At 46.0% G+C, this 16,680-nt stretch overlaps 40 non-coding genes and 10 pseudogenes across 40 annotated transcripts; all 50 read left to right on the top strand.

Moving 5' to 3' along the window:
• Positions 1 to 51: 51 nt before the first annotated feature.
• On the top strand, positions 52 to 170 carry LOC146879327 (5S ribosomal RNA). The gene has a single exon (XR_014988527.1). It is a non-coding gene; the product is annotated as a 5S ribosomal RNA (ribosomal RNA).
• Positions 171 to 388: 218 nt separating this feature from the next.
• Positions 389 to 507, top strand: LOC146879328 (5S ribosomal RNA). Its single transcript, XR_014988466.1, has one exon. It is a non-coding gene; the product is annotated as a 5S ribosomal RNA (ribosomal RNA).
• A 206-nt stretch (positions 508 to 713) lies between these two features.
• Positions 714 to 832, top strand: LOC146879329 (5S ribosomal RNA; annotated as a pseudogene).
• A 218-nt stretch (positions 833 to 1,050) lies between these two features.
• On the top strand, positions 1,051 to 1,169 carry LOC146879330 (5S ribosomal RNA). Its single transcript, XR_014988384.1, has one exon. It is a non-coding gene; the product is annotated as a 5S ribosomal RNA (ribosomal RNA).
• A 218-nt stretch (positions 1,170 to 1,387) lies between these two features.
• On the top strand, positions 1,388 to 1,506 carry LOC146879331 (5S ribosomal RNA). Its single transcript, XR_014988467.1, has one exon. It is a non-coding gene; the product is annotated as a 5S ribosomal RNA (ribosomal RNA).
• A 206-nt stretch (positions 1,507 to 1,712) lies between these two features.
• Positions 1,713 to 1,831, top strand: LOC146879332 (5S ribosomal RNA; annotated as a pseudogene).
• Positions 1,832 to 2,049: 218 nt separating this feature from the next.
• On the top strand, positions 2,050 to 2,168 carry LOC146879333 (5S ribosomal RNA). Its single transcript, XR_014988155.1, has one exon. It is a non-coding gene; the product is annotated as a 5S ribosomal RNA (ribosomal RNA).
• A 218-nt stretch (positions 2,169 to 2,386) lies between these two features.
• Positions 2,387 to 2,505, top strand: LOC146879334 (5S ribosomal RNA). Its single transcript, XR_014988468.1, has one exon. It is a non-coding gene; the product is annotated as a 5S ribosomal RNA (ribosomal RNA).
• Positions 2,506 to 2,711: 206 nt separating this feature from the next.
• LOC146879335 (5S ribosomal RNA) lies at positions 2,712 to 2,830 on the top strand. The gene has a single exon (XR_014988156.1). It is a non-coding gene; the product is annotated as a 5S ribosomal RNA (ribosomal RNA).
• Positions 2,831 to 3,048: 218 nt separating this feature from the next.
• On the top strand, positions 3,049 to 3,167 carry LOC146879336 (5S ribosomal RNA). Its single transcript, XR_014988157.1, has one exon. It is a non-coding gene; the product is annotated as a 5S ribosomal RNA (ribosomal RNA).
• Positions 3,168 to 3,385: 218 nt separating this feature from the next.
• On the top strand, positions 3,386 to 3,504 carry LOC146879337 (5S ribosomal RNA). Its single transcript, XR_014988406.1, has one exon. It is a non-coding gene; the product is annotated as a 5S ribosomal RNA (ribosomal RNA).
• A 218-nt stretch (positions 3,505 to 3,722) lies between these two features.
• LOC146879338 (5S ribosomal RNA) lies at positions 3,723 to 3,841 on the top strand. Its single transcript, XR_014988528.1, has one exon. It is a non-coding gene; the product is annotated as a 5S ribosomal RNA (ribosomal RNA).
• Positions 3,842 to 4,059: 218 nt separating this feature from the next.
• On the top strand, positions 4,060 to 4,178 carry LOC146879339 (5S ribosomal RNA). The gene has a single exon (XR_014988469.1). It is a non-coding gene; the product is annotated as a 5S ribosomal RNA (ribosomal RNA).
• A 206-nt stretch (positions 4,179 to 4,384) lies between these two features.
• On the top strand, positions 4,385 to 4,503 carry LOC146879340 (5S ribosomal RNA; annotated as a pseudogene).
• Positions 4,504 to 4,721: 218 nt separating this feature from the next.
• Positions 4,722 to 4,840, top strand: LOC146879341 (5S ribosomal RNA). Its single transcript, XR_014988529.1, has one exon. It is a non-coding gene; the product is annotated as a 5S ribosomal RNA (ribosomal RNA).
• Positions 4,841 to 5,058: 218 nt separating this feature from the next.
• On the top strand, positions 5,059 to 5,177 carry LOC146879342 (5S ribosomal RNA). The gene has a single exon (XR_014988470.1). It is a non-coding gene; the product is annotated as a 5S ribosomal RNA (ribosomal RNA).
• Positions 5,178 to 5,383: 206 nt separating this feature from the next.
• LOC146879343 (5S ribosomal RNA) lies at positions 5,384 to 5,502 on the top strand (annotated as a pseudogene).
• A 218-nt stretch (positions 5,503 to 5,720) lies between these two features.
• On the top strand, positions 5,721 to 5,839 carry LOC146879344 (5S ribosomal RNA). Its single transcript, XR_014988158.1, has one exon. It is a non-coding gene; the product is annotated as a 5S ribosomal RNA (ribosomal RNA).
• A 218-nt stretch (positions 5,840 to 6,057) lies between these two features.
• Positions 6,058 to 6,176, top strand: LOC146879345 (5S ribosomal RNA). Its single transcript, XR_014988471.1, has one exon. It is a non-coding gene; the product is annotated as a 5S ribosomal RNA (ribosomal RNA).
• Positions 6,177 to 6,382: 206 nt separating this feature from the next.
• LOC146879346 (5S ribosomal RNA) lies at positions 6,383 to 6,501 on the top strand. Its single transcript, XR_014988159.1, has one exon. It is a non-coding gene; the product is annotated as a 5S ribosomal RNA (ribosomal RNA).
• A 218-nt stretch (positions 6,502 to 6,719) lies between these two features.
• On the top strand, positions 6,720 to 6,838 carry LOC146879347 (5S ribosomal RNA). Its single transcript, XR_014988160.1, has one exon. It is a non-coding gene; the product is annotated as a 5S ribosomal RNA (ribosomal RNA).
• A 218-nt stretch (positions 6,839 to 7,056) lies between these two features.
• On the top strand, positions 7,057 to 7,175 carry LOC146879348 (5S ribosomal RNA). The gene has a single exon (XR_014988407.1). It is a non-coding gene; the product is annotated as a 5S ribosomal RNA (ribosomal RNA).
• A 218-nt stretch (positions 7,176 to 7,393) lies between these two features.
• LOC146879349 (5S ribosomal RNA) lies at positions 7,394 to 7,512 on the top strand. The gene has a single exon (XR_014988161.1). It is a non-coding gene; the product is annotated as a 5S ribosomal RNA (ribosomal RNA).
• Positions 7,513 to 7,730: 218 nt separating this feature from the next.
• LOC146879350 (5S ribosomal RNA) lies at positions 7,731 to 7,849 on the top strand (annotated as a pseudogene).
• A 219-nt stretch (positions 7,850 to 8,068) lies between these two features.
• LOC146879351 (5S ribosomal RNA) lies at positions 8,069 to 8,187 on the top strand. Its single transcript, XR_014988385.1, has one exon. It is a non-coding gene; the product is annotated as a 5S ribosomal RNA (ribosomal RNA).
• A 218-nt stretch (positions 8,188 to 8,405) lies between these two features.
• LOC146879352 (5S ribosomal RNA) lies at positions 8,406 to 8,524 on the top strand. The gene has a single exon (XR_014988550.1). It is a non-coding gene; the product is annotated as a 5S ribosomal RNA (ribosomal RNA).
• A 218-nt stretch (positions 8,525 to 8,742) lies between these two features.
• LOC146879353 (5S ribosomal RNA) lies at positions 8,743 to 8,861 on the top strand. Its single transcript, XR_014988163.1, has one exon. It is a non-coding gene; the product is annotated as a 5S ribosomal RNA (ribosomal RNA).
• A 218-nt stretch (positions 8,862 to 9,079) lies between these two features.
• Positions 9,080 to 9,198, top strand: LOC146879354 (5S ribosomal RNA). The gene has a single exon (XR_014988545.1). It is a non-coding gene; the product is annotated as a 5S ribosomal RNA (ribosomal RNA).
• Positions 9,199 to 9,416: 218 nt separating this feature from the next.
• LOC146879355 (5S ribosomal RNA) lies at positions 9,417 to 9,535 on the top strand. The gene has a single exon (XR_014988530.1). It is a non-coding gene; the product is annotated as a 5S ribosomal RNA (ribosomal RNA).
• Positions 9,536 to 9,753: 218 nt separating this feature from the next.
• LOC146879356 (5S ribosomal RNA) lies at positions 9,754 to 9,872 on the top strand. The gene has a single exon (XR_014988508.1). It is a non-coding gene; the product is annotated as a 5S ribosomal RNA (ribosomal RNA).
• A 218-nt stretch (positions 9,873 to 10,090) lies between these two features.
• On the top strand, positions 10,091 to 10,209 carry LOC146879357 (5S ribosomal RNA). Its single transcript, XR_014988472.1, has one exon. It is a non-coding gene; the product is annotated as a 5S ribosomal RNA (ribosomal RNA).
• Positions 10,210 to 10,427: 218 nt separating this feature from the next.
• On the top strand, positions 10,428 to 10,546 carry LOC146879358 (5S ribosomal RNA). Its single transcript, XR_014988430.1, has one exon. It is a non-coding gene; the product is annotated as a 5S ribosomal RNA (ribosomal RNA).
• Positions 10,547 to 10,764: 218 nt separating this feature from the next.
• On the top strand, positions 10,765 to 10,883 carry LOC146879359 (5S ribosomal RNA; annotated as a pseudogene).
• A 218-nt stretch (positions 10,884 to 11,101) lies between these two features.
• On the top strand, positions 11,102 to 11,220 carry LOC146879360 (5S ribosomal RNA). The gene has a single exon (XR_014988165.1). It is a non-coding gene; the product is annotated as a 5S ribosomal RNA (ribosomal RNA).
• A 218-nt stretch (positions 11,221 to 11,438) lies between these two features.
• On the top strand, positions 11,439 to 11,557 carry LOC146879361 (5S ribosomal RNA). Its single transcript, XR_014988166.1, has one exon. It is a non-coding gene; the product is annotated as a 5S ribosomal RNA (ribosomal RNA).
• A 218-nt stretch (positions 11,558 to 11,775) lies between these two features.
• LOC146879362 (5S ribosomal RNA) lies at positions 11,776 to 11,894 on the top strand (annotated as a pseudogene).
• A 219-nt stretch (positions 11,895 to 12,113) lies between these two features.
• On the top strand, positions 12,114 to 12,232 carry LOC146879363 (5S ribosomal RNA). Its single transcript, XR_014988167.1, has one exon. It is a non-coding gene; the product is annotated as a 5S ribosomal RNA (ribosomal RNA).
• Positions 12,233 to 12,450: 218 nt separating this feature from the next.
• On the top strand, positions 12,451 to 12,569 carry LOC146879364 (5S ribosomal RNA). The gene has a single exon (XR_014988551.1). It is a non-coding gene; the product is annotated as a 5S ribosomal RNA (ribosomal RNA).
• Positions 12,570 to 12,787: 218 nt separating this feature from the next.
• LOC146879365 (5S ribosomal RNA) lies at positions 12,788 to 12,906 on the top strand. Its single transcript, XR_014988168.1, has one exon. It is a non-coding gene; the product is annotated as a 5S ribosomal RNA (ribosomal RNA).
• Positions 12,907 to 13,124: 218 nt separating this feature from the next.
• LOC146879366 (5S ribosomal RNA) lies at positions 13,125 to 13,243 on the top strand. Its single transcript, XR_014988423.1, has one exon. It is a non-coding gene; the product is annotated as a 5S ribosomal RNA (ribosomal RNA).
• A 218-nt stretch (positions 13,244 to 13,461) lies between these two features.
• LOC146879367 (5S ribosomal RNA) lies at positions 13,462 to 13,580 on the top strand. The gene has a single exon (XR_014988432.1). It is a non-coding gene; the product is annotated as a 5S ribosomal RNA (ribosomal RNA).
• A 218-nt stretch (positions 13,581 to 13,798) lies between these two features.
• On the top strand, positions 13,799 to 13,917 carry LOC146879368 (5S ribosomal RNA; annotated as a pseudogene).
• A 218-nt stretch (positions 13,918 to 14,135) lies between these two features.
• LOC146879369 (5S ribosomal RNA) lies at positions 14,136 to 14,254 on the top strand. The gene has a single exon (XR_014988169.1). It is a non-coding gene; the product is annotated as a 5S ribosomal RNA (ribosomal RNA).
• Positions 14,255 to 14,472: 218 nt separating this feature from the next.
• Positions 14,473 to 14,591, top strand: LOC146879370 (5S ribosomal RNA). Its single transcript, XR_014988170.1, has one exon. It is a non-coding gene; the product is annotated as a 5S ribosomal RNA (ribosomal RNA).
• Positions 14,592 to 14,809: 218 nt separating this feature from the next.
• LOC146879371 (5S ribosomal RNA) lies at positions 14,810 to 14,928 on the top strand (annotated as a pseudogene).
• A 219-nt stretch (positions 14,929 to 15,147) lies between these two features.
• On the top strand, positions 15,148 to 15,266 carry LOC146879372 (5S ribosomal RNA). The gene has a single exon (XR_014988171.1). It is a non-coding gene; the product is annotated as a 5S ribosomal RNA (ribosomal RNA).
• A 218-nt stretch (positions 15,267 to 15,484) lies between these two features.
• LOC146879373 (5S ribosomal RNA) lies at positions 15,485 to 15,603 on the top strand. Its single transcript, XR_014988473.1, has one exon. It is a non-coding gene; the product is annotated as a 5S ribosomal RNA (ribosomal RNA).
• Positions 15,604 to 15,821: 218 nt separating this feature from the next.
• Positions 15,822 to 15,940, top strand: LOC146879374 (5S ribosomal RNA). The gene has a single exon (XR_014988433.1). It is a non-coding gene; the product is annotated as a 5S ribosomal RNA (ribosomal RNA).
• A 218-nt stretch (positions 15,941 to 16,158) lies between these two features.
• LOC146879375 (5S ribosomal RNA) lies at positions 16,159 to 16,277 on the top strand (annotated as a pseudogene).
• Positions 16,278 to 16,495: 218 nt separating this feature from the next.
• On the top strand, positions 16,496 to 16,614 carry LOC146879376 (5S ribosomal RNA). The gene has a single exon (XR_014988172.1). It is a non-coding gene; the product is annotated as a 5S ribosomal RNA (ribosomal RNA).
• The last annotated feature ends 66 nt before the right edge of the window (positions 16,615 to 16,680 follow it).

Here is a 16,680-nt window from a genome sequence, read left to right on the forward strand (position 1 = left end):
ACTTAGGCCCAATGCGAAACCCATATGTACATTGATCGTGCAATACTTCACAGGTGCGATCATACCAGCACTAATGCATCGGATCCCATCAGAACTCCGCAGTTAAGCGTGCTTGGGCGAGAGTAGTACTAGGATGGGTGACCTCTTGGGAAGTCCTCGTGTTGCACCTCTTTTTTACGTTATTTTCTTTTCCTACGTTCTTTTCATCACTGTTTTCTTTTGCAATCAAATCCTAAATTATCACCTAAATCATTCCAACTGACTACTACCAAAATCTCTTCAGACCAAAACAACCCACCTCAAGTCCCCGTGCCCCCGCGCCGAGTCAAGTCTTCAAACTTAGGCCCAATGCGAAACCCATATGTACATTGATCGTGCAATACTTCACAGGTGCGATCATACCAGCACTAATGCACCGGATCCCATCAGAACTCCGTAGGTAAGCGTGCTTGGGCGAGAGTAGTACTAGGATGGGTGACCTCCTGGGAAGTCCTCGTGTTGCACCTCTTTTTTACGTTATTTTCTTTTCCTACGTTCTTTTCATCACTATTTTTTTTTGCAATCAAATCCTAAATGATTCCAACTGACTACTACTAAAATCTCTTCAGAACAAAACAACCCAGCTCACGTCCCCGCGCCCCCGCGCCGTGCCAAGTGTTCAAACTTAGGCCCAATGCGAAACCCATATGTACATTGATCGTGCCATACTTCACGGGTGCGATCATACCAGCACTAATCCACCGGATCCCATCAGAACTTCGCAGTTAAGCGTGCTTGGGCGAGAGTAGTAATAGGATGGGTGACTTGCTGGGATGTCCTCGTGTTATACCTCTTTTTCACGTTATTTTCTTTTCCTACGTTCTTTTCATCACTGTTTTTTTTTGCAATCAAATTCTAAATTATCACCTAAATCTTTCCAACTGACTACTTCCAAAATCTCTTCAGACCAAAACAACCCACCTCACGTCCCCGTGCCCCCGCGCCGCGCCAAGTGTTCAAACTTAGGCCCAATGCGAAACCCATATGTACATTGATCGTGCAATACTTCACAGGTGCGATCATACCAGCACTAATGCACCGGATCCCATCAGAACTCCGCAGTTAAGCGTGCTTGGGCGAGAGTAGTACTAGGATGGGTGACCTCTTGGGAAGTCCTCGTGTTGCACCTCTTTTTTACGTTATTTTCTTTTCCTACGTTCTTTTCATCACTGTTTTCTTTTGCAATCAAATCCTAAATTATCACCTAAATCATTCCAACTGACTACTACCAAAATCTCTTCAGACCAAAACAACCCACCTCAAGTCCCCGTGCCCCCGCGCCGAGTCAAGTCTTCAAACTTAGGCCCAATGCGAAACCCATATGTACATTGATCGTGCAATACTTCACAGGTGCGATCATACCAGCACTAATGCACCGGATCCCATCAGAACTCCGTAGGTAAGCGTGCTTGGGCGAGAGTAGTACTAGGATGGGTGACCTCCTGGGAAGTCCTCGTGTTGCACCTCTTTTTTACGTTATTTTCTTTTCCTACGTTCTTTTCATCACTATTTTTTTTTGCAATCAAATCCTAAATGATTCCAACTGACTACTACTAAAATCTCTTCAGAACAAAACAACCCAGCTCACGTCCCCGCGCCCCCGCGCCGTGCCAAGTGTTCAAACTTAGGCCCAATGCGAAACCCATATGTACATTGATCGTGCCATACTTCACGGGTGCGATCATACCAGCACTAATCCACCGGATCCCATCAGAACTTCGCAGTTAAGCGTGCTTGGGCGAGAGTAGTAATAGGATGGGTGACTTGCTGGGATGTCCTCGTGTTATACCTCTTTTTCACGTTATTTTCTTTTCCTACGTTCTTTTCATCACTGTTTTTTTTTGCAATCAAATTCTAAATTATCACCTAAATCTTTCCAACTGACTACTTCCAAAATCTCTTCAGACCAAAACAACCCACCTCACGTCCCCGTGCCCCCGCGCCGCGCCAAGTGTTCAAACTTAGGCCCAATGCGAAACCCATATGTACATTGATCGTGCAATACTTCACAGGTGCGATCATACCAGCACTAATGCACCGGATCCCATCAGAACTCCGCAGTTAAGCGTGCTTGGGCGAGAGTAGTACTAGGATGGGTGACCTCCTGGGAAGTCCTCGTGTTGCACCTCTTTTTTACGTTATTTTCTTTTCCTACGTTCTTTTCATCACTGTTTTCTTTTGCAATCAAATCCTAAATTATCACCTAAATCATTCCAACTGACTACTACCAAAATCTCTTCAGACCAAAACAACCCACCTCAAGTCCCCGTGCCCCCGCGCCGAGTCAAGTCTTCAAACTTAGGCCCAATGCGAAACCCATATGTACATTGATCGTGCAATACTTCACAGGTGCGATCATACCAGCACTAATGCACCGGATCCCATCAGAACTCCGTAGGTAAGCGTGCTTGGGCGAGAGTAGTACTAGGATGGGTGACCTCCTGGGAAGTCCTCGTGTTGCACCTCTTTTTTACGTTATTTTCTTTTCCTACGTTCTTTTCATCACTATTTTTTTTTGCAATCAAATCCTAAATGATTCCAACTGACTACTACTAAAATCTCTTCAGAACAAAACAACCCAGCTCACGTCCCCGTGCCCCCGCGCCGCGCCAAGTGTTCAAACTTAGGCCCAATGCGAAACCCATATGTACATTGATCGTGCAATACTTCACAGGTGCGATCATACCAGCACTAATGCACCGGATCCCATCAGAACTCCGCAGTTAAGCGTGCTTGGGCGAGAGTAGTACTAGGATGGGTGACCTCCTGGGAAGTCCTCGTGTTGCACCTCTTTTTTACGTTATTTTCTTTTCCTACGTTCTTTTCATCACTGTTTTCTTATGCAATCAAATCCTATATTATCACCTAAATCATTCCAACTGACTACTGCCAAAATCTCTTCAGACCAAAACAACCCACCTCACGTCCCCGTGCCCCCGCGCCGCGCCAAGTGTTCAAACTTAGGCCCAATGCGAAACCCATATGTACATTGATCGTGCAATATTTCACAGGTGCGATCATACCAGCACTAATGCACCGGATCCCATCAGAACTCCGCAGTTAAGCGTGCTTGGGCGAGAGTAGTACTAGGATGGGTGACCTCCTGGGAAGTCCTCGTGTTGCACCTCTTTTTTACGTTATTTTCTTTTCCTACGTTCTTTTCATCACTGTTTTCTTTTGCAATCAAATCCTAAATTATCACCTAAATCATTCCAACTGACTACTACCAAAATCTCTTCAGAACAAAACAACCCACCTCACGTCCCCGTGCCCCCGCGCCGCGCCAAGTGTTCAAACTTAGGCCCAATGCGAAACCCATATGTACATTGATCGTGCAATACTTCACAGGTGCGATCATACCGGCACTAATGCACCGGATCCCATTAGAACTCCGCAGTTAAGCGTGCTTGGGCGAGAGTAGTACTAGGATGGGTGACCTCCTGGGAAGTCCTCGTGTTGCACCTCTTTTTTACGTTATTTTCTTTTCCTACGTTCTTTTCATCACTGTTTTCTTTTGCAATCAAATCCTAAATTATCACCTAAATCATTCCAACTGACTACTACCAAAATCTCTTCAGACCAAAACAACCCACCTCACGTCCCCGTGCCCCCGCGCCGCGCCAAGTGTTCAAACTTAGGCCCAATGCGAAACCCATATGTACATTGATCGTGCAATACTTCACAGGTGCGATCATACCAGCACTAATGCATCGGATCCCATCAGAACTCCGCAGTTAAGCGTGCTTGGGCGAGAGTAGTACTAGGATGGGTGACCTCTTGGGAAGTCCTCGTGTTGCACCTCTTTTTTACGTTATTTTCTTTTCCTACGTTCTTTTCATCACTGTTTTCTTTTGCAATCAAATCCTAAATTATCACCTAAATCATTCCAACTGACTACTACCAAAATCTCTTCAGACCAAAACAACCCACCTCACGTCCCCGTGCCCCCGCGCCGAGTCAAGTCTTCAAACTTAGGCCCAATGCGAAACCCATATGTACATTGATCGTGCAATACTTCACAGGTGCGATCATACCAGCACTAATGCACCGGATCCCATCAGAACTCCGTAGGTAAGCGTGCTTGGGCGAGAGTAGTACTAGGATGGGTGACCTCCTGGGAAGTCCTCGTGTTGCACCTCTTTTTTACGTTATTTTCTTTTCCTACGTTCTTTTCATCACTATTTTTTTTTGCAATGAAATCCTAAATGATTCCAACTGACTACTACTAAAATCTCTTCAGAACAAAACAACCCAGCTCACGTCCCCGCGCCCCCGCGCCGTGCCAAGTGTTCAAACTTAGGCCCAATGCGAAACCCATATGTACATTGATCGTGCCATACTTCACGGGTGCGATCATACCAGCACTAATCCACCGGATCCCATCAGAACTTCGCAGTTAAGCGTGCTTGGGCGAGAGTAGTAGTAGGATGGGTGACTTGCTGGGATGTCCTCGTGTTATACCTCTTTTTCACGTTATTTTCTTTTCCTACGTTCTTTTCATCACTGTTTTCTTTTGCAATCAAATCCTAAATTATCACCTAAATCATTCCAACTGACTACTACCAAAATCTCTTCAGACCAAAACAACCCACCTCACGTCCCCGTGCCCCCGCGCCGCGCCAAGTGTTCAAACTTAGGCCCAATGCGAAACCCATATGTACATTGATCGTGCAATACTTCACAGGTGCGATCATACCAGCACTAATGCATCGGATCCCATCAGAACTCCGCAGTTAAGCGTGCTTGGGCGAGAGTAGTACTAGGATGGGTGACCTCTTGGGAAGTCCTCGTGTTGCACCTCTTTTTTACGTTATTTTCTTTTCCTACGTTCTTTTCATCACTGTTTTCTTTTGCAATCAAATCCTAAATTATCACCTAAATCATTCCAACTGACTACTACCAAAATCTCTTCAGACCAAAACAACCCACCTCAAGTCCCCGTGCCCCCGCGCCGAGTCAAGTCTTCAAACTTAGGCCCAATGCGAAACCCATATGTACATTGATCGTGCAATACTTCACAGGTGCGATCATACCAGCACTAATGCACCGGATCCCATCAGAACTCCGTAGGTAAGCGTGCTTGGGCGAGAGTAGTACTAGGATGGGTGACCTCCTGGGAAGTCCTCGTGTTGCACCTCTTTTTTACGTTATTTTCTTTTCCTACGTTCTTTTCATCACTATTTTTTTTTGCAATCAAATCCTAAATGATTCCAACTGACTACTACTAAAATCTCTTCAGAACAAAACAACCCAGCTCACGTCCCCGCGCCCCCGCGCCGTGCCAAGTGTTCAAACTTAGGCCCAATGCGAAACCCATATGTACATTGATCGTGCCATACTGCACGGGTGCGATCATACCAGCACTAATCCACCGGATCCCATCAGAACTTCGCAGTTAAGCGTGCTTGGGCGAGAGTAGTAATAGGATGGGTGACTTGCTGGGATGTCCTCGTGTTATACCTCTTTTTCACGTTATTTTCTTTTCCTACGTTCTTTTCATCACTGTTTTTTTTTGCAATCAAATTCTAAATTATCACCTAAATCTTTCCAACTGACTACTTCCAAAATCTCTTCAGACCAAAACAACCCACCTCACGTCCCCGTGCCCCCGCGCCGCGCCAAGTGTTCAAACTTAGGCCCAATGCGAAACCCATATGTACATTGATCGTGCAATACTTCACAGGTGCGATCATACCAGCACTAATGCACCGGATCCCATCAGAACTCCGCAGTTAAGCGTGCTTGGGCGAGAGTAGTACTAGGATGGGTGACCTCCTGGGAAGTCCTCGTGTTGCACCTCTTTTTTACGTTATTTTCTTTTCCTACGTTCTTTTCATCACTGTTTTCTTTTGCAATCAAATCCTAAATTATCACCTAAATCATTCCAACTGACTACTACCAAAATCTCTTCAGACCAAAACAACCCACCTCACGTCCCCGTGCCCCCGCGCCGAGTCAAGTCTTCAAACTTAGGCCCAATGCGAAACCCATATGTACATTGATCGTGCAATACTTCACAGGTGCGATCATACCAGCACTAATGCACCGGATCCCATCAGAACTCCGTAGGTAAGCGTGCTTGGGCGAGAGTAGTACTAGGATGGGTGACCTCCTGGGAAGTCCTCGTGTTGCACCTCTTTTTTACGTTATTTTCTTTTCCTACGTTCTTTTCATCACTATTTTTTTTTGCAATCAAATCCTAAATGATTCCAACTGACTACTACTAAAATCTCTTCAGAACAAAACAACCCAGCTCACGTCCCCGTGCCCCCGCGCCGCGCCAAGTGTTCAAACTTAGGCCCAATGCGAAACCCATATGTACATTGATCGTGCAATACTTCACAGGTGCGATCATACCAGCACTAATGCACCGGATCCCATCAGAACTCCGCAGTTAAGCGTGCTTGGGCGAGAGTAGTACTAGGATGGGTGACCTCCTGGGAAGTCCTCGTGTTGCACCTCTTTTTTACGTTATTTTCTTTTCCTACGTTCTTTTCGTCACTGTTTTCTTATGCAATCAAATCCTAAATTATCACCTAAATCATTCCAACTGACTACTACCAAAATCTCTTCAGACCAAAACAACCCACCTCACGTCCCCGTGCCCCCGCGCCGCGCCAAGTGTTCCAACTTAGGCCCAATGCGAAACCCATATGTACATTGATCGTGCAATATTTCACAGGTGCGATCATACCAGCACTAATGCACCGGATCCCATCAGAACTCCGCAGTTAAGCGTGCTTGGGCGAGAGTAGTACTAGGATGGGTGACCTCCTGGGAAGTCCTCGTGTTGCACCTCTTTTTTACGTTATTTTCTTTTCCTACGTTCTTTTCATCACTGTTTTCTTTTGCAATCAAATCCTAAATTATCACCTAAATCATTCCAACTGACTACTACCAAAATCTCTTCAGAACAAAACAACCCACCTCACGTCCCCGTGCCCCCGCGCCGCGCCAAGTGTTCAAACTTAGGCCCAATGCGAAACCCATATGTACATTGATCGTGCAATACTTCACAGGTGCGATCATACCAGCACTAATGCACCGGATCCCATTAGAACTCCGCAGTTAAGCGTGCTTGGGCGAGAGTAGTACTAGGATGGGTGACCTCCTGGGAAGTCCTCGTGTTGCACCTCTTTTTTACGTTATTTTCTTTTCCTACGTTCTTTTCATCATTGTTTTCTTTTGCAATCAAATCCTAAATTATCACCTAAATCATTCCAACTGACTACTACCAAAATCTCTTCAGACCAAAACAACCCACCTCACGTCCCCGTGCCCCCGCGCCGCGCCAAGTGTTCAAACTTAGGCCCAATGCGAAACCCATATGTACATTGATCGTGCAATACTTCACAGGTGCGATCATACCAGCACTAATGCACCGGATCCCATCAGAACTCCGCAGTTAAGCGTGCTTGGGCGAGAGTAGTACTAGGATGGGTGACCTCCTGGGAAGTCCTCGTGTTGCACCTCTTTTTTACGTTATTTTCTTTTCCTACGTTCTTTTCATCACTGTTTTCTTTTGCAATCAAATCCTAAATTATCACCTAAATCATTCCAACTGACTACTACCAAAATCTCTTCAGACCAAAACAACCCACCTCACGTCCCCGTGCCCCCGCGCCGCGCCAAGTGTTCAAACTTAGGCCCAATGCGAAACCCATATGTACATTGATCGTGCCATACTTCACGGGTGCGATCATACCAGCACTAATCCACCGGATCCCATCAGAACTTCGCAGTTAAGCGTGCTTCGGCGAGAGTAGTAATAGGATGGGTGACTTGCTGGGATGTCCTCGTGTTATACCTCTTTTTCACGTTATTTTCTTTTCCTACGTTCTTTTCATCACTGTTTTTTTTTTGCAATCAAATTCTAAATTATCACCTAAATCTTTCCAACTGACTACTTCCAAAATCTCTTCAGACCAAAACAACCCACCTCGCGTCCCCGTGCCCCCGCGCCGCGCCAAGTGTTCAAACTTAGGCCCAATGCGAAACCCATATGTACATTGATCGTGCAATACTTCACAGGTGCGATCATACCAGCACTAATGCACCGGATCCCATCAGAACTCCGCAGTTAAGCGTGCTTGGGCGAGAGTAGTACTAGGATGGGTGACCTCTTGGGAAGTCCTCGTGTTGCACCTCTTTTTTACGTTATTTTCTTTTCCTACGTTCTTTTCATCACTGTTTTCTTTTGCAATCAAATCCTAAATTATCACCTAAATCATTCCAACTCACTACTACCAAAATCTCTTCAGACCAAAACAACCCACCTCACGTCCCCGTGCCCCCGCGCCGCGCCAAGTGTTCAAACTTAGGCCCAATGCGAAACCCATATGTACATTGATCGTGCAATACTTCACAGGTGCGATCATACCAGCACTAATGCACCGGATCCCATCAGAACTCCGCAGTTAAGCGTGCTTGGGCGAGAGTAGTACTAGGATGGGTGACCTCCTGGGAAGTCCTCGTGTTACACCTCTTTTTTACGTTATTTTCTTTTCCTACGTTCTTTTCATCACTGTTTTCTTTTGCATTCAAATCCTAAATTATCACCTAAATCATTCCAACTAACTACTACCAAAATCTCTTCAGACCAAAACAACCCACCTCACGTCCCCGTGCCCCCGCGCCGCGCCAAGTGTTCAAACTTAGGCCCAATGCGAAACCCATATGTACATTGATCGTGCAATACTTCACAGGTGCGATCATACCAGCACTAATGCACCGGATCCCATCAGAACTCCGCAGTTAAGCGTGCTTGGGCGAGAGTAGTACTAGGATGGGTGACCTCCTGGGAAGTCCTCGTGTTGCACCTCTTTTTTACGTTATTTTCTTTTCCTACGTTCTTTTCATCACTGTTTTCTTTTGCATTCAAATCCTAAATTATCACCTAAATCATTCCAACTAACTACTACCAAAATCTCTTCAGACCAAAACAACCCACCTCACGTCCCCGTGCCCCCGCGCCGCGCCAAGTGTTCAAACTTAGGCCCAATGCGAAACCCATATGTACATTGATCGTGCAATACTTCACAGGTGCGATCATACCAGCACTAATGCACCGGATCCCATCAGAACTCCGCAGTTAAGCGTGCTTGGGCGAGAGTAATACTAGGATGGGTGACCTCCTGGGAAGTCCTCGTGTTGCACCTCTTTTTTACGTTATTTTCTTTTCCTACGTTCTTTTCATCACTGTTTTCTTTTGCAATCAAATCCTAAATTATCACCTAAATCATTCCAACTGACTACTACCAAAATCTCTTCAGACCAAAACAACCCACCTCACGTCCCCGTGCCCCCGCGCCACGCCAAGTGTTCAAACTTAGGCCCAATGCGAAACCCATATGTACATTGATCGTGCAATACTTCACAGGTGCGATCATACCAGCACTAATGCATCGGATCCCATCAGAACTCCGCAGTTAAGCGTGCTTGGGCGAGAGTAGTACTAGGATGGGTGACCTCTTGGGAAGTCCTCGTGTTGCACCTCTTTTTTACGTTATTTTCTTTTCCTACGTTCTTTTCATCACTGTTTTCTTTTGCAATCAAATCCTAAATTATCACCTAAATCATTCCAACTGACTACTACCAAAATCTCTTCAGACCAAAACAACCCACCTCACGTCCCCGTGCCCCCGCGCCACGCCAAGTGTTCAAACTTAGGCCCAATGCGAAACCCATATGTACATTGATCGTGCAATACTTCACAGGTGCGATCATACCAGCACTAATGCATCGGATCCCATCAGAACTCCGCAGTTAAGCGTGCTTGGGCGAGAGTAGTACTAGGATGGGTGACCTCCTGGGAAGTCCTCGTGTTGCACCTCTTTTTTACGTTATTTTCTTTTCCTACGTTCTTTTCATCACTGTTTTCTTTTGCAATCAAATCCTAAATTATCACCTAAATCATTCCAACTGACTACTACCAAAATCTCTTCAGACCAAAACAACCCACCTCACGTCCCCGTGCCCCCGCGCCGAGTCAAGTCTTCAAACTTAGGCCCAATGCGAAACCCATATGTACATTGATCGTGCAATACTTCACAGGTGCGATCATACCAGCACTAATGCACCGGATCCCATCAGAACTCCGTAGGTAAGCGTGCTTGGGCGAGAGTAGTACTAGGATGGGTGACCTCCTGGGAAGTCCTCGTGTTGCACCTCTTTTTTACGTTATTTTCTTTTCCTACGTTCTTTTCATCACTGTTTTCTTTTGCAATCAAATCCTAAATTATCACCTAAATCATTCCAACTGACTACTACCAAAATCTCTTCAGACCAAAACAACCCACCTCACGTCCCCGTGCCCCCGCGCCGCGCCAAGTGTTCAAACTTAGGCCCAATGCGAAACCCATATGTACATTGATCGTGCAATACTTCACAGGTGCGATCATACTAGCACTAATGCACCGGATCCCATCAGAACTCCGCAGTTAAGCGTGCTTGGGCGAGAGTAGTACTAGGATGGGTGACCTCCTGGGAAGTCCTCGTGTTGCACCTCTTTTTTACGTTATTTTCTTTTCCTACGTTCTTTTCATCACTGTTTTCTTTTGCAATCAAATCCTAAATTATCACCTAAATCATTCCAACTGACTACTACCAAAATCTCTTCAGACCAAAACAACCCACCTCACGTCCCCGTGCCCCCGCGCCGCGCCAAGTGTTCAAACTTAGGCCCAATGCGAAACCCATATGTACATTGATCGTGCCATACTTCACGGGTGCGATCATACCAGCACTAATCCACCGGATCCCATCAGAACTTCGCAGTTAAGCGTGCTTGGGCGAGAGTAGTAATAGGATGGGTGACTTGCTGGGATGTCCTCGTGTTATACCTCTTTTTCACGTTATTTTCTTTTCCTACGTTCTTTTCATCACTGTTTTTTTTTGCAATCAAATTCTAAATTATCACCTAAATCTTTCCAACTGACTACTTCCAAAATCTCTTCAGACCAAAACAACCCACCTCACGTCCCCGTGCCCCCGCGCCGCGCCAAGTGTTCAAACTTAGGCCCAATGCGAAACCCATATGTACATTGATCGTGCAATACTTCACAGGTGCGATCATACCAGCACTAATGCACCGGATCCCATCAGAACTCCGCAGTTAAGCGTGCTTGGGCGAGAGTAGTACTAGGATGGGTGACCTCCTGGGAAGTCCTCGTGTTGCACCTCTTTTTTACGTTATTTTCTTTTCCTACGTTCTTTTCATCACTGTTTTCTTTTGCAATCAAATCCTAAATTATCACCTAAATCATTCCAACTGACTACTACCAAAATCTCTTCAGACCAAAACAACCCACCTCACGTCCCCGTGCCCCCGCGCCGCGCCAAGTGTTCAAACTTAGGCCCAATGCGAAACCCATATGTACATTGATCGTGCAATACTTCACAGGTGCGATCATACCAGCACTAATGCACCGGATCCCATCAGAACTCCGCAGTTAAGCGTGCTTGGGCGAGAGTAGTACTAGGATGGGTGACCTCCTGGGAAGTCCTCGTGTTGCACCTCTTTTTTACGTTATTTTCTTTTCCTACGTTCTTTTCATCACTGTTTTCTTTTGCAATCAAATCCTAAATTATCACCTAAATCATTCCAACTGACTACTACCAAAATCTCTTCAGACCAAAACAACCCACCTCACGTCCCCGTGCCCCCGCGCCGCGCCAAGTGTTCAAACTTAGGCCCAATGCGAAACCCATATGTACATTGATCGTGCCATACTTCACGGGTGCGATCATACCAGCACTAATCCACCGGATCCCATCAGAACTTCGCAGTTAAGCGTGCTTCGGCGAGAGTAGTAATAGGATGGGTGACTTGCTGGGATGTCCTCGTGTTATACCTCTTTTTCACGTTATTTTCTTTTCCTACGTTCTTTTCATCACTGTTTTTTTTTTGCAATCAAATTCTAAATTATCACCTAAATCTTTCCAACTGACTACTTCCAAAATCTCTTCAGACCAAAACAACCCACCTCGCGTCCCCGTGCCCCCGCGCCGCGCCAAGTGTTCAAACTTAGGCCCAATGCGAAACCCATATGTACATTGATCGTGCAATACTTCACAGGTGCGATCATACCAGCACTAATGCACCGGATCCCATCAGAACTCCGCAGTTAAGCGTGCTTGGGCGAGAGTAGTACTAGGATGGGTGACCTCCTGGGAAGTCCTCGTGTTGCACCTCTTTTTTACGTTATTTTCTTTTCCTACGTTCTTTTCATCACTGTTTTCTTTTGCAATCAAATCCTAAATTATCACCTAAATCATTCCAACTGACTACTACCAAAATCTCTTCAGACCAAAACAACCCACCTCACGTCCCCGTGCCCCCGCGCCGCGCCAAGTGTTCAAACTTAGGCCCAATGCGAAACCCATATGTACATTGATCGTGCAATACTTCACAGGTGCGATCATACCAGCACTAATGCACCGGATCCCATCAGAACTCCGCAGTTAAGCGTGCTTGGGCGAGAGTAGTACTAGGATGGGTGACCTCCTGGGAAGTCCTCGTGTTACACCTCTTTTTTACGTTATTTTCTTTTCCTACGTTCTTTTCATCACTGTTTTCTTTTGCAATCAAATCCTAAATTATCACCTAAATCATTCCAACTGACTACTACCAAAATCTCTTCAGACCAAAACAATCCACCTCACGTCCCCGTGCCCCCGCGCCGCGCCAAGTGTTCAAACTTAGGCCCAATGCGAAACCCATATGTACATTGATCGTGCAATACTTCACAGGTGCGATCATACCAGCACTAATGCACCGGATCCCATCAGAACTCCGCAGTTAAGCGTGCTTGGGCGAGAGTAGTACTAGGATGGGTGACCTCCTGGGAAGTCCTCGTGTTGCACCTCTTTTTTACGTTATTTTCTTTTCCTACGTTCTTTTCATCACTGTTTTCTTTTGCAATCAAATCCTAAATTATCACCTAAATCATTCCAACTGACTACTACCAAAATCTCTTCAGACCAAAACAACCCACCTCACGTCCCCGTGCCCCCGCGCCGCGCCAAGTGTTCAAACTTAGGCCCAATGCGAAACCCATATGTACATTGATCGTGCAATACTTCACAGGTGCGATCATACCAGCACTAATGCACCGGATCCCATCAGAACTCCGCAGTTAAGCGTGTTTGGGCGAGAGTAGTACTAGGATGGGTGACCTCCTGGGAAGTCCTCGTGTTGCACCTCTTTTTTACGTTATTTTCTTTTCCTACGTTCTTTTCATCACTGTTTTCTTTTGCATTCAAATCCTAAATTATCACCTAAATCATTCCAACTAACTACTACCAAAATCTCTTCAGACCAAAACAACCCACCTCACGTCCCCGTGCCCCCGCGCCGCGCCAAGTGTTCAAACTTAGGCCCAATGCGAAACCCATATGTACATTGATCGTGCAATACTTCACAGGTGCGATCATACTAGCACTAATGCACCGGATCCCATCAGAACTCCGCAGTTAAGCGTGCTTGGGCGAGAGTAGTACTAGGATGGGTGACCTCCTGGGAAGTCCTCGTGTTGCACCTCTTTTTTACGTTATTTTCTTTTCCTACGTTCTTTTCATCACTGTTTTCTTTTGCAATCAAATCCTAAATTATCACCTAAATCATTCCAACTGACTACTACCAAAATCTCTTCAGACCAAAACAACCCACCTCACGTCCCCGTGCCCCCGCGCCGCGCCAAGTGTTCAAACTTAGGCCCAATGCGAAACCCATATGTACATTGATCGTGCCATACTTCACGGGTGCGATCATACCAGCACTAATCCACCGGATCCCATCAGAACTTCGCAGTTAAGCGTGCTTGGGCGAGAGTAGTAATAGGATGGGTGACTTGCTGGGATGTCCTCGTGTTATACCTCTTTTTCACGTTATTTTCTTTTCCTACGTTCTTTTCATCACTGTTTTTTTTTGCAATCAAATTCTAAATTATCACCTAAATCTTTCCAACTGACTACTTCCAAAATCTCTTCAGACCAAAACAACCCACCTCACGTCCCCGTGCCCCCGCGCCGCGCCAAGTGTTCAAACTTAGGCCCAATGCGAAACCCATATGTACATTGATCGTGCAATACTTCACAGGTGCGATCATACCAGCACTAATGCACCGGATCCCATCAGAACTCCGCAGTTAAGCGTGCTTGGGCGAGAGTAGTACTAGGATGGGTGACCTCCTGGGAAGTCCTCGTGTTGCACCTCTTTTTTACGTTATTTTCTTTTCCTACGTTCTTTTCATCACTGTTTTCTTTTGCAATCAAATCCTAAATTATCACCTAAATCATTCCAACTGACTACTACCAAAATCTCTTCAGACCAAAACAACCCACCTCACGTCCCCGTGCCCCCGCGCCGCGCCAAGTGTTCAAACTTAGGCCCAATGCGAAACCCATATGTACATTGATCGTGCAATACTTCACAGGTGCGATCATACCAGCACTAATGCACCGGATCCCATCAGAACTCCGCAGTTAAGCGTGCTTGGGCGAGAGTAGTACTAGGATGGGTGACCTCCTGGGAAGTCCTCGTGTTGCACCTCTTTTTTACGTTATTTTCTTTTCCTACGTTCTTTTCATCACTGTTTTCTTTTGCAATCAAATCCTAAATTATCACCTAAATCATTCCAACTGACTACTACCAAAATCTCTTCAGACCAAAACAACCCACCTCACGTCCCCGTGCCCCCGCGCCGCGCCAAGTGTTCAAACTTAGGCCCAATGCGAAACCCATATGTACATTGATCGTGCCATACTTCACGGGTGCGATCATACCAGCACTAATCCACCGGATCCCATCAGAACTTCGCAGTTAAGCGTGCTTCGGCGAGAGTAGTAATAGGATGGGTGACTTGCTGGGATGTCCTCGTGTTATACCTCTTTTTCACGTTATTTTCTTTTCCTACGTTCTTTTCATCACTGTTTTTTTTTTGCAATCAAATTCTAAATTATCACCTAAATCTTTCCAACTGACTACTTCCAAAATCTCTTCAGACCAAAACAACCCACCTCGCGTCCCCGTGCCCCCGCGCCGCGCCAAGTGTTCAAACTTAGGCCCAATGCGAAACCCATATGTACATTGATCGTGCAATACTTCACAGGTGCGATCATACCAGCACTAATGCACCGGATCCCATCAGAACTCCGCAGTTAAGCGTGCTTGGGCGAGAGTAGTACTAGGATGGGTGACCTCCTGGGAAGTCCTCGTGTTGCACCTCTTTTTTACGTTATTTTCTTTTCCTACGTTCTTTTCATCACTGTTTTCTTTTGCAATCAAATCCTAAATTATCACCTAAATCATTCCAACTGACTACTACCAAAATCTCTTCAGACCAAAACAACCCACCTCACGTCCCCGTGCCCCCGCGCCGCGCCAAGTGTTCAAACTTAGGCCCAATGCGAAACCCATATGTACATTGATCGTGCAATACTTCACAGGTGCGATCATACCAGCACTAATGCACCGGATCCCATCAGAACTCCGTAGGTAAGCGTGCTTGGGCGAGAGTAGTACTAGGATGGGTGACCTCCTGGGAAGTCCTCGTGTTGCACCTCTTTTTTACGTTATTTTCTTTTCCTACGTTCTTTTCATCACTGTTTTCTTTTGCAATCAAATCCTAAATTATCACCTAAATCATTCCAACTGACTACTACCAAAATCTCTTCAGACCAAAACAACCCACCTCACGTCCCCGTGCCCCCGCGCCGCGCCAAGTGTTCAAACTTAGGCCCAATGCGAAACCCATATGTACATTGATCGTGCAATACTTCACAGGTGCGATCATACTAGCACTAATGCACCGGATCCCATCAGAACTCCGCAGTTAAGCGTGCTTGGGCGAGAGTAGTACTAGGATGGGTGACCTCCTGGGAAGTCCTCGTGTTGCACCTCTTTTTTACGTTATTTTCTTTTCCTACGTTCTTTTCATCACTGTTTTCTTTTGCAATCAAATCCTAAATTATCACCTAAATCATTCCAACTGACTACTACCAAAATCTCTTCAGACCAAAACAACCCACCTCACGTCCCCGTGCCCCCGCGCCGCGCCAAGTGTTCAAACTTAGGCCCAATGCGAAACCCATATGTACATTGATCGTGCCATACTTCACGGGTGCGATCATACCAGCACTAATCCACCGGATCCCATCAGAACTTCGCAGTTAAGCGTGCTTGGGCGAGAGTAGTAATAGGATGGGTGACTTGCTGGGATGTCCTCGTGTTATACCTCTTTTTCACGTTATTTTCTTTTCCTACGTTCTTTTCATCACTGTTTTTTTTTGCAATCAAATTCTAAATTATCACCTAAATCTTTCCAACTGACTACTTCCAAAATCTCTTCAGACCAAAACAACCCACCTCACGTCCCCGTGCCCCCGCGCCGCGCCAAGTGTTCAAACTTAGGCCCAATGCGAAACCCATATGTACATTGATCGTGCAATACTTCACAGGTGCGATCATACCAGCACTAATGCACCGGATCCCATCAGAACTCCGCAGTTAAGCGTGCTTGGGCGAGAGTAGTACTAGGATGGGTGACCTCCTGGGAAGTCCTCGTGTTGCACCTCTTTTTTACGTTATTTTCTTTTCCTACGTTCTTTTCATCACTGTTTTCTTTTGCAATCAAATCCTAA

The sequence above is a fragment of the Vigna unguiculata genome, unplaced genomic scaffold, assembly GCF_037176805.1.
Source record: "Vigna unguiculata cultivar grain cowpea cultivar isolate G323 ecotype 2 unplaced genomic scaffold, ASM3717680v1 ptg000026l_ERROPOS8025000, whole genome shotgun sequence".
Taxonomy (NCBI): Eukaryota; Viridiplantae; Streptophyta; class Magnoliopsida; order Fabales; family Fabaceae; genus Vigna; species Vigna unguiculata.